This window comes from Oryctolagus cuniculus, chromosome 14, assembly GCF_051225735.1.
Source record: "Oryctolagus cuniculus isolate XC-2025 breed Fujian yellow rabbit chromosome 14, ASM5122573v1, whole genome shotgun sequence".
Taxonomy (NCBI): domain Eukaryota; kingdom Metazoa; phylum Chordata; class Mammalia; order Lagomorpha; family Leporidae; genus Oryctolagus; species Oryctolagus cuniculus.
In genome coordinates, this window is record NC_142880.1 from 25,837,515 (window position 1) to 25,848,560 (window position 11,046).

Consider the following 11,046-nt stretch of genomic DNA (forward strand, 5'->3'; position numbering starts at 1 on the left):
GTTTTAAATATGAAATTTACTATAAAGTTATCCTTCTATTAATTTGCCAAAGTTATACCTTAACTTAAATATTACTTGTTTATCTTGATATTTCAAAGGGAGAGGAGAGAAAGAGAAAGGAGGAGGGAAGGAGAGAGAGAGAGAGAAAGAGAGAGAGAGAGATCTTCCACTTACAGGTACACTCCCCAAATTCCTAAAGGAACCGGATATAGCCCAGACTGAAGCTGGTAGCTAAGAACTTAATCTGAGTCTCTCATGCAAGTGCTGGAGACCCAGGTACTTGAACTATAACCTGCCACCTCCTAAGGTATACATTAGCAAGAAGCTGGAATCTGAAGTGGAGTTGGCACTCAAACCCAAGCCTTCAATATGGGATGTGGGTGTCCTAAGTAACATCCTATTTGCCACATCAAACACTCAGCCCCACCTCCATTTCTTAGTGACAGTGGATGAGGGTACTTACTGTAAATGGGAGTGGTGCACTTGTTCCCATAGCCTTAGCAAATAGTGCTGCTGCCTTAGCCAGCAGTGGGGGCATTTTTGAGAAACATCAGCTGACAGTGCCCTAGATCCATAAAAGTCAACAGGGACAGAGCTCAAAACCTTAACGCTGAATAAAAGAGTAAGTGACAGAAGGATATGTACAGTGTGTTATTTCTGGATACATATGTAAGTATAAAAAGTTTGGAAAAATATTATGCATTTCATGCTGCTGGTTGCCTGGTGTGGGGGAGTTGCCTGTGGGACCGAATAAAGACAAGAAATGGGGAACAAGATGGGTGTTTGTCAAAGGAAACTTTAGCACTTCCCTTCTTCTCTTCCGTCTCATCCCTCCTTCTTTCCTTAAAAATAATAAGTCTAAATTGCATCCATGTTCTATGGAAAAAGATCATCCACTGAAACTGTGTTTATTTGCATTTCAAAAAGTTTGTGGAAGGAATCATCGGGTTAAGGCACCGCTCATAATGCCTGCATCCCATGTGAACTGCTGTTCAAGTCCTGGTTGTTCCGCTTCTGGTCCAGCTCCCTGCTATGCACCTGAGAAGGCAGCAGAAGATGAACCAAGTGCTTGGACCCCTGCCACCCATGTGAGAGACCTGGACAGAGTTCCAGACTCCTAGCTTTGGCCAAGACCAGCCCCAGCCAAGAGGGAATTTGGGGAGTGAGCCAGTAGAGAGAAGATCTCTCTCTCTCTCTCCCTCTCTCTCTCTCTCTCTATCTTTCAAATGAATGAATACATCTTTATAAAACTGATGGATCTGTTCTATTGAAAAAAAAGGAAAAAATTGAGAGCATTTCAGAATGCAGGACCATTTCACATGTACCTTGGCTTCAAGCCAGGTGTCCAGAACTTTAACCTGAGGTTCTACATGTTTTTATAGTAACAGGAGACTCAGATGGAGCTCCAGACTCTTGGCTTCAGCTCAGCCCAGCCCCAGCTGTTGTGGCCATTTGGGGAGTGAACCAGGGGATGGAAGATCTCTTTCTCTCTCTAATTCTGTCTTTCAAATAAATAAAATAAATTTTAAAAGAGAAAGAAATTGGTAGCTATGAAAAAGTTTGTGGAAAATGAAATTAAAAGGTAAGTTAATTTTGGTGCATTTTGAAATACACACATATTAGGATTCTTCAAGAAGTTCATGGGTGAAGTGCTTTATGAAAAAGTCTGGCTAACACAGACTCGGAACAACAGAGGATGGTTAAAGTGATTGGGTCCTTATCACCAAACCTGGATTGAGTTCGGGCTCCCAGCTTCAGCTTCAGCCCAGCCCTGACTTTTGTAGGCAATTGGCAACTGAACCAGCAAATGGAAGCATTTTGGTCTGTGTCTAGCTCTCTGTCTCTGCCTGTCTGCCCCTGAAATAAACACATTTTAAAAAGACAAAGGAAGGAAAGAATAAGAAAAAAATCCACCCCATAGTTCAGCAATCAGGGCAAGAATAAGGTTATGGAAACCTTTGGGGCAGAGAATTAAGAGACAAATGGTGTAGGAGACTATGAGCAAAGAGATTATAAGGAAACAGAGTATGTGGAACAGTGAAAAGTAGACATTCGTGTGAGGATGTATATCTCAAGGTATGCCAATAGTCAATTACATCAAAAATCTTTTTATTTTTTATTTACTTTTAAAGATTTATTTGAAAGGCAGAGTGACTGAGAGAGACAAAGAGAGAGTGGGAGAGAGAAAGAATCTTACAGCTACTGGTTCACTCCCTAGATGGCCACAACAGCCAGGGCTGGGCCAGGCTGAAGCCAGGTTCCTGGAATTCCATCCAAGTCTCCCACGTCGGTGGCAGGGGCCTAAGCTCTTGGGTCATTCTCGGCTGGTTTCCCTTGTGCATACGCAGGGAGCTGGATCAGAAGCGGAGCAGCCAGGACTTAAACCAGCGTTCTTATATGGAATACAAGCATAGCAAGGCAGCAGCTTAACTCGCTGCACCACAACGCCAGCCCTGACATAAAATTTTCAAACCAAGTGGCCATTGTCTTGTAACACCATTCATTTGAAACCTGTGGAGTTTTAAAATTTTCATTGGAACTGAAGAAAAGTTATGTTCCATGTAGAGAAAAGGTGCCTGTGATGTTTGGTTGCCCTGAAGCGTGTGGGTCACACATTGGAATACAACATTCCTCCGTGTGTCTGTGTTCTCCGTCAGATGAGTGACCAGAGAAGACCCTGGCCCTGGGCGAGTGTGGAAACACGACCCGCCACCAGAGGCTTTGATGTTGAACATGGAGGTCAGCAACACAGCGACAGATTCTCCTTTCTGTTTGAAGGCAGATTTTGTCTGGAAAGCTCCCCCTAGCAATACACAGACCAAAGCAAAGCCATTAATAGGACTGGCAAGGGCATGGAGCCTTAGCCCGCGTAACTGATTACTGATCTGTGGTCTCACACCGTCCCAGGTCTTATAAATGAACCGATGTGCACTAGGCCAAACGAGAGGTGCACATTCACACTGCGTTGCATTGTATTCACTGGTTTTGCGTGTCTTCATTCTTGCTGTCTCTATTAGGACGCTTGCCACTCCTCCCAGTGCTCCCAATGCAAACCGGGTAGCCTTGTCAATGATCTTGCAGGCCTCCCCTTCTTTCTTTCCTCTCCTCTTATTTGACTATTTACTTTCAGGGAGAAACAGACAAATTTATATTGGATACAGAATGGGGGCAGTGGCAGTGGGGGGGAGTTAAAGATGAGAGAAAACATACTCCAAAGAATAGGAAGGGTCTCAGAAGCTCTAGTGAGAAAATCACCTTGGGTGTATCAGTGCCTCCTGCCGAAGGCACCGACCTCAAGTGGGTTTGACGCTGGTGACCTTGAGTCCTGCCTTTGCCTTTAAGCGGAACAGAAATTCTGCTGAGGGGAGCAGAAATAGAGCTCCTCTCGGAGAGTAGTAACCGAGCTGAATAAATCAGTTTCAGAACCTGACCTGATTTTCTTTTTTCAGTAGAATTTTGTACTCCTCTAGTGGAAAGGTTTTAGAATACAGGCTGTATGTGATTCCTGAACATAATTCCAGGCTCTGTAATACAAGCACATCGAATCATAAATATGAATTCTTTGCTGAAAACAAATCTGAGGTTTTATGGATAAGTTGATGGTTGCACAGGAACTCTAGGCCATATCGACTTTAATAAAACATTAAGTGGTTTAATTAAATCATTAATTCTACCCTCAGTTCCATTTTTCAGAAGACACTCGATGTTAAAAATAAAATGGTTTCCTTTTTTAGCTCCCTCCTATTCCTCTATAATTCATTAGGGTAAGTCTATAGATTGACTTATCGTGATTCTGCCATAAAGCACTTGCTGCTACTTCAAGATATAACACTTAAAGCAGGATGCAAGGAGCTATCGATCTCAACGTGACGTCTTCCTTTACTTTTCATAAAAGGTTTGTTTTAGAAAAATCTATAAAGTGTATGTGAATGCAGACGGGTACACCACATATTACCGTAGTGTTACTAAAATAATTGTTATTTCTTGGAATGGTTAGGAAGACACAAAAGGCACCTGAGCAATCTAAAATGCACTTAGTGGCAGGCATACTATATAACTTTTTAAATAAATTTCTATTTTATGAAAGTAATGAATGGCAATAGTTTGAGAAGTCCTAAGTCTTATAAAGGAAGTGAATACTCTTCTGTCACACTCTCCCCGCCCCCACCCCGGAAGGCTAATCTCACTCCCTGGAGACAGCCATTTCTCTATAACTTAAGATAACACACCCTTTTAGCCTACATCCTCTAAAGACAGATTAATTTAAGGGTTAGGAATTTTTTTTTCAGAAAATTTTATTTATTTGAGAGAAAGAGAGAGAGAAAGAGCAAGCTTCCATCTGCCGGTTCACTCCCCAGACGGGCCAGGACCAAAGCAGGGAGTCAGGAACGCAATCCAGAATGCCCACGTGGGTGACAGAAACCCAACTGCTTCACCCATCGATGCTGCCTCCCTGAGTCTGCATTGGCAGGAAGCTAGAGTCAGGGCTTTCAGACAGGCATTAAACTCCAGCACTGACACGGGCTGAGGTTGTGGTAACTGCTAGGCGGAAGGCCTGCTTCCCAAGGGTTAACGTGTTGACGACTTATTTGAGTGATGTGCACTCAAAGAACTGAGGAATAAGGGAAATGAGGCACCACAATCTTCAAAGCTATGCCATATAACATGTTACTATGGTGTTGCCATAGTTACCGTGGTGCACCTTTAGCAATTAACAAACTGACTTCTCCGAAGGGCGGTGATGAGTAGCCCCACACCTGCAAACTTGGTGGATGAGAGAAGGGAAGAGAATTAATCTGTTCGCTCCGTGGGGATCAGGCTGTTCTGTACTTCAGCAACTCAGCATCCAGCTCCCTGGTGGCCACCCAGGAAAACTGAGCCCTGCCCTGCGGTGTTGCGTCCCACTGAGGTCCAGGAGGGGTAGGCTGACCTGGCGGGACTTGGCTTAGCTTGTGGGGTCTGCGGGCCACACAGACATTGCATTTCATCTGAACTCCAGCCAGTGGGCGAGCTTGGCAAAAGGCAAGAGACCAGGTGGTTGCTCAGTTAGGGAGGTGGGGAGCAGACAGTGAGTTCAGAAAGGAGACAGTGGGGACAATGTGGCAATGTGAAGGGTTCTACAACGTTATTTCTTGAATTACCAATTTGACATTAAATCTTTAGAATATATTTTTGAAATTTTTGTTTATGTGAAAGGCAGAGAGACAGAGGGAGCTCTTTCATCTGCTGACTTATTGCCCATATGCCCACAGCTTCTGAGGCTGGGCCAGGCTGAAGCCCAGAGCCCAGGAATCAGTCTGGAACTCCCGGGTGGGCGGCAGGGACTCTGGTTCTTGAGCCATCACCTACTGCCTCCCAAGCTGTGCGTTTGCAGGAATCTGGAATCAGAGAAAGCCAGGACTTGAACCCAGGCACTCCAGTATGATATGCAGGTGTTTCTATGAGTGTCTTATCTGCTGTGCCAAGCACTTACCCCCAAGATACTAAATACTGACATCTTGATATTAGCAGATGAGTACAGTAATCTCACTGTATCTGCAGAAGGTTGATTCTGAACCCCCCTGAGAATATCAACATTTGCTGATGTTCGAGCATGCATGGTGTTTGTGTCTAACCTATAGGCATCCTCCCATGCACTTTAAATCATCTCTAGATTCCTTATTGCACTTAATACAATGTCAATGACACGTAAATAATAGTTAATATTGCTTAGAAAGTAATTAAAGGGAAAAACAGTCTCTACATGTTCAGTTCAGATGCACACTTTAAAAATATTTCAGTTCTATAGTTGGTTGAATCTGCAAATGTGGGACCCTTGGATACAGAGAGCCAAATGTATTGAACCATCTTACACCTCCTTTCTTTTCATTCCTTCTCCAATACAGTTATATAGCAATTTTTGTTTCATGTAAGAGTCAATGTTTGCATTATTATGATTCGGTAAATTACATTATTACTAAGCAATGTAGCAAATGCGGTTGTAATTTCTTGCTTGCACAACTTTCATTTTTCCTGTGAACTATTTTGGTATGGTGTGGATAAGCGGAACAGAGAAAGAAGCCAATTTGAAAGACAGCCCACTGGTCAAATAGGAGATAATTGGAGCATCAGAATAAGAAATGATAATGATGTCTTATAATCTACCAAATAAAATCAGAAACTACTAATTTGTACTCACATAAACTATTAAATGAACAAATAAAAAATTCAATGAAGGATGAGATATTAGCTTAGCTTAAAAAAAAAAAAAACACCTGCACAGACTACATTTTAGTTACAAGGGGATCAGAAGTAACTGCATGAAACTGGTCAAGGCCCCTACAATGGAATATTCAAATTGAACACTGGGGCAAATATAGATTGTTTGCCACAAGCAGAGAGGAATATAACTTCATGTCTGCTATTTTTAAAGCTGGTCAAAATTAAGTATCTGGTAACCAAAATTGAGTTTAAGATGACAACATAACTGATCTACAGTCCTCAAAAGTGCCCAGTTCATGAAAGTGAAAGAACCTGTTGCAAATGAAAGAAGACAAAAGAGATATGACAGCTAAATGCCATGTGTGATTCTGAAGTGAATCCAATAAAGCACATAATTGAGATAATTGGTGAGTGGCATCTGAAGCCAGATTGTTGGTAAAATCCATTTTAACCTCTTGATTTTAATGATTGCATTGTGGTTGCATAGCAGACTATCCTTGTTGGTAGGAAATACATACTAATGCACTTGTGTGTAATGGCACCTCATGTTGGCAACTTATTCTCAAATGATTCAGAATTAAATTTCTCATACTTTTATGTAAATTTGAGATGATTTTAAAAATTACTGATATTGGGCCGGTGCCACGGCTCATTAGGCTAATCCTCCACCCGCGGCGCTGGTACCCCAGGTTCTAGCCCCAGTTGGGGCACCGGATTCTGTCCCGGTTGTTCCTCTTCCAGTCCAGCTCTCTGCTGTGGCCTAGGAGTGCAGTGGAGGATGGCCCAGGTGCTTGGGCCCTGCACCCTCACGGGAAACCAGGAAGAAGCACCTGGCTCCTGGTTTCGGATCGGCGCAGTGCGCCAGCCGCAGCACACCGGGCCATAGCTGCCACTTGGAGGGTGAACCAATGGAAAAGGAAGACCTTTCTCTCTGTCTCTCTCTCTCTCTGTCTCTGCCTGTCAAAAAAAAAAAAAAAATTACTGATATTGGGGCTGGTGCTGTCTCATAGTGAGTAAAGCCGCCGCCTGCAGTGCTGGCATCCCATATGGGTGCTCATTCAAAACCTGGCTGCTCCTTTTCCGATCCAGCTCTCTGCTATGGCCTGGGAAAGCAGTAGAAGATGGTCCAAGTCCTTGGGCCCCTGCACCCGCATGGGAGACCTGGAAGGAAGCTCCTGGCTCCTGGCTTTGGATCGGAGCAGCTCCGTTCATTGTGGCCATTGGGGAGTGAGCCAGCGGATGGAAGTCCTCTCTCTCTCTCTGCCTCTCTTTCTCTCTGTGTGTAACTCGGACTTTCCAATTAAATAAATAAATCTTTTTTAAAAATTACTGATATTTGCCAGGAAGCTCATAGCACTCCTTCTAGACTGATGATTGATCCTTTCTTGGGCAAAGGAGAATATGGGAGAAGGCTGAACCAGAGTGGGATTTAAAATAGGGAATAAAAATTTATGGGAAATGTTATTCCATTCGTCCTTACTCAATCTGAGAACTGTCTCTCAAAGTTGATTATTTTCCACCCAAACTCTGCTCCTTTCTGATTGTGGCTCCAATCACCCTTCACCATTGAAACTGTGGGTTACTAATTTCCTTCCTTCCTTCCTTCCTTCCTTCCTTCCTTCCTTCCTTCCTTCCTTCCTCTCTTTCTTCCTTTTTTCCTTCCCTCTCTCTCTCTTTCTTTCCAGGGAGCTGGATCGGAAGTGAAGCAGTCAGGACTAGAGCCGGCACCCATATGGGATGCCAGTGCCACAGGAAGCGGCCCAACCTGCTGTGCCGCAGTGCCAGCCCCCTGATTTGCATCCTGACACTTTATCTTCAAGTGCCCAGGTCAATGCCTGGCACATGGAAATCTCAGTGGGCAACTATAGAATTAATTGGTGGTAAACCCTGGTGATTAAGTTAGCAAGAAAGTCTTGGAAAATAACTTAGTTCACCTTTCATTTGTATTTTCCATTAATATGAGAACTAAACAGCAAAAGGATTTGTGTTTGTTTTTTGCTATTTTGAATGAGTTGGTTCTATTTATGGCCCCTCCATCTGCACACTTTTTCCTGAACAGTCCCAGGCAATTAGCTTCCTGGAATATCACTCCATGATAAATTCTTTTCTGTTCCATATACTCTTTTTTTTTTCTTTTTTTTTGACAGGCAGAGTGGACAGTGAGAGAGAGAAAGAGACAGAGAGGAAGGTCTTCCTTTGCCGTTGGTTCACCCTCCAATGGCCACCGCAGCCGGCGCGCTGTGGCTGCGCACCACACTGATCCGAAGGCAGGACCAGGTGCTTCTCCTGGTCTCCCATGGGGTGCAGGGCCCAAGGACCTGGGCCATCCTCCACTGCACTCCCGGGCCACAGCAGAGAGCTGGCCTGGAAGAGGGACAACTGGGACAGAATCTGGTGCCCCGACCGGGACTAGAACCCGGTGTGCCGGCGCCGCAAGGCGGAGGATTAGCCTAGTGAGCCACAGCACCGGCCCTGTTCCATATACTCTAACTCTTACCTGTTGCAGGTACCATCCCTCAAGAATTTATGGAAGATAATGCAGGTTAAGGGACTTTTCTTGGGTATTGATGAGAAGAAAATTTAATCAGTTTTATCTCAGGCTAAGATCTTACTTTCTATACGAATTCCCTCTATGGTCAACCCTGATCAAATCCCAATAGCTAATATGAAAATTTAAATAATAGCTAACAGTGGTTCTTAGGTGAAAATCCTTGTGCCAAGCCTGTTATATATCAGTTCATTACTGTTTATGAAGACCTGAGAGACTGGTGTCACTTTTATGTACAGTTTATAGCTGAAGAGACAAATATGAGACTGAGCTTCCAACAGTGAGTCCCAAATCTTTATGGCAAAGCTCCACCGCTAAGGAGCTGCTGCCCTGGCTGCCCACGGAGAGCTCTCTGCCCAGTTGAAGTTACCTCCACAGACATTGGTGTCAGACCTATTTTGCATTATAAATGCTTCTACTCTTCCAATTTCCTACTTAGTTCCAATTCAAGTCTTGTATTTGTGCACCCGATCAATAGAACCACAGATTACATTTAGAACCCAAAGCTTTCTAGCTTTATGGTAGGGCAAGGAATGCCAAAGGTCATTGTAATGTATGCATGCCTATAGTAAGTTTGCAAGTGCATTCTGGAAGATGTCTTGCTGTAGTTTTAGCAACTGAGTTAATATATTTCTCTCATTACATGCTCCTTAGCACACCTATCTGAACCTGATCTATGACAGTACTTCAACAATTCATGGAAAATGCGTATCATGAAAAAACAATGCATGGATCTCAGAACATTTTGCACCAAAATAAACATTTTTAATTCCATTTTCCGTGAACTTTCTAAAGTCCTTTTATAGTTGCACAATTCTGTAAACTTACTTCCTCTTGTCCTCGTCAAAGCCCTACTAGTTTCCAGTATGAATAGAACATTTCACGTGCCCTCTGGTTTAAGTTTTGTAGAATCACAGATCATCTCATTTTCTGGGTTACCTCCCATCATGCAGCAGTGATCAACCTCCAGCTAAGACTCCATTGCTGTTGGCTCCATCTCGCCCTATAGAAACAGATTGTGAGCCACACTGTAATTTAAAATTTTTTTCTATTAAGTAGATTAAAAAGCTATCTAAATAAATAATAATAAAATAAATAATAAATAAATAGTAAAATAAATAATAATAAAATAAAACATACAAATAAAATAACTTTCAATAACATAATTACACTGAACATATTCAATATTTTATCATTTTAATATGTAGTGGGCATAAAAATGATTAGTGTGCATATTTTTGTGGTACCAAGTCTTCTAAATCTAGTGTATATTTTGCACTGGAAACATGTCGCTAGCCACATTTCAAGTGCTCTATAGCCATCTGTTTCTAGAGGGCACCTTACTGAATAAGGCTGTCACAACTAGATGGACAGCTGCATACTCTGGCTCCGAATGTGCTGTCCATGTGTCTTCAGGTACCTATTGTCTTCTATCACTGTCATAGCAGAGGTCCATGGAGGGGAATGGGTCTGTTCACCACCCTTCTTCAGTAATGTGGACATGTAGCAGGAAGCTGGGGGAACTACAATGCCTTCTGCTCTGCCCTAAGCGTTTTTAGATGATTTAACCATATTTGTGCACACTGAAATGTGTAGCATACAGATCTTAGTACCATCTACCCTGGGTATGTTATTTCACCCAAAGATATACTTTGTTGGATCAGATTTTGATGTGGCGGAAAATATTTCTTTTCCATTTCTCTTACAATGGTGAAATGGCAAGACTTTCAGATTCTTGACTGAGAGGGGCCTGGATTTGCTCAGGTTATCACTCATGGTTCTTTGCTCTTCCTTCATGGAACAGAAGGTCAATGTCTACAAGGAGTCAATGTTTATTATTTATCACAGTCTCCAGCTATGCTGCCTGAATTTGCAGTATCTGCTGTCATTCACATTCTAAGCATGCACACCGTGTTTGTCATTGCAGGAGAATCTCTCCTATCCAAAATTTTGAGTTCTTTCTTGTACTCATTTAGTGCCATTATGAAAAGCTCTAGAAGCAATGGTCAGTGGGCTTTGGACTTTAAGGAAAGTTAACATCTGAAAACCTTATCTCAGTCCACCAAAGTTCAGCCTTTGGGTCTGTGTCAATAAAGTGAGTTCAGTTTCTTAGAAGAAATCTAAGGGGGTGCCTTTGGGTCCCCATCATTTCTTTCACCCACTTTCTACTTCCACTGGCATTTCTGGTATGCTATTGGGTTTTCTAAGTAAATCTTTGCCACTCAGATCACTATTTCTATACTATATTGGAGCTGGTATCTCTAATTCCAGGCTAACTTTCCAGAGCACTAGATCTT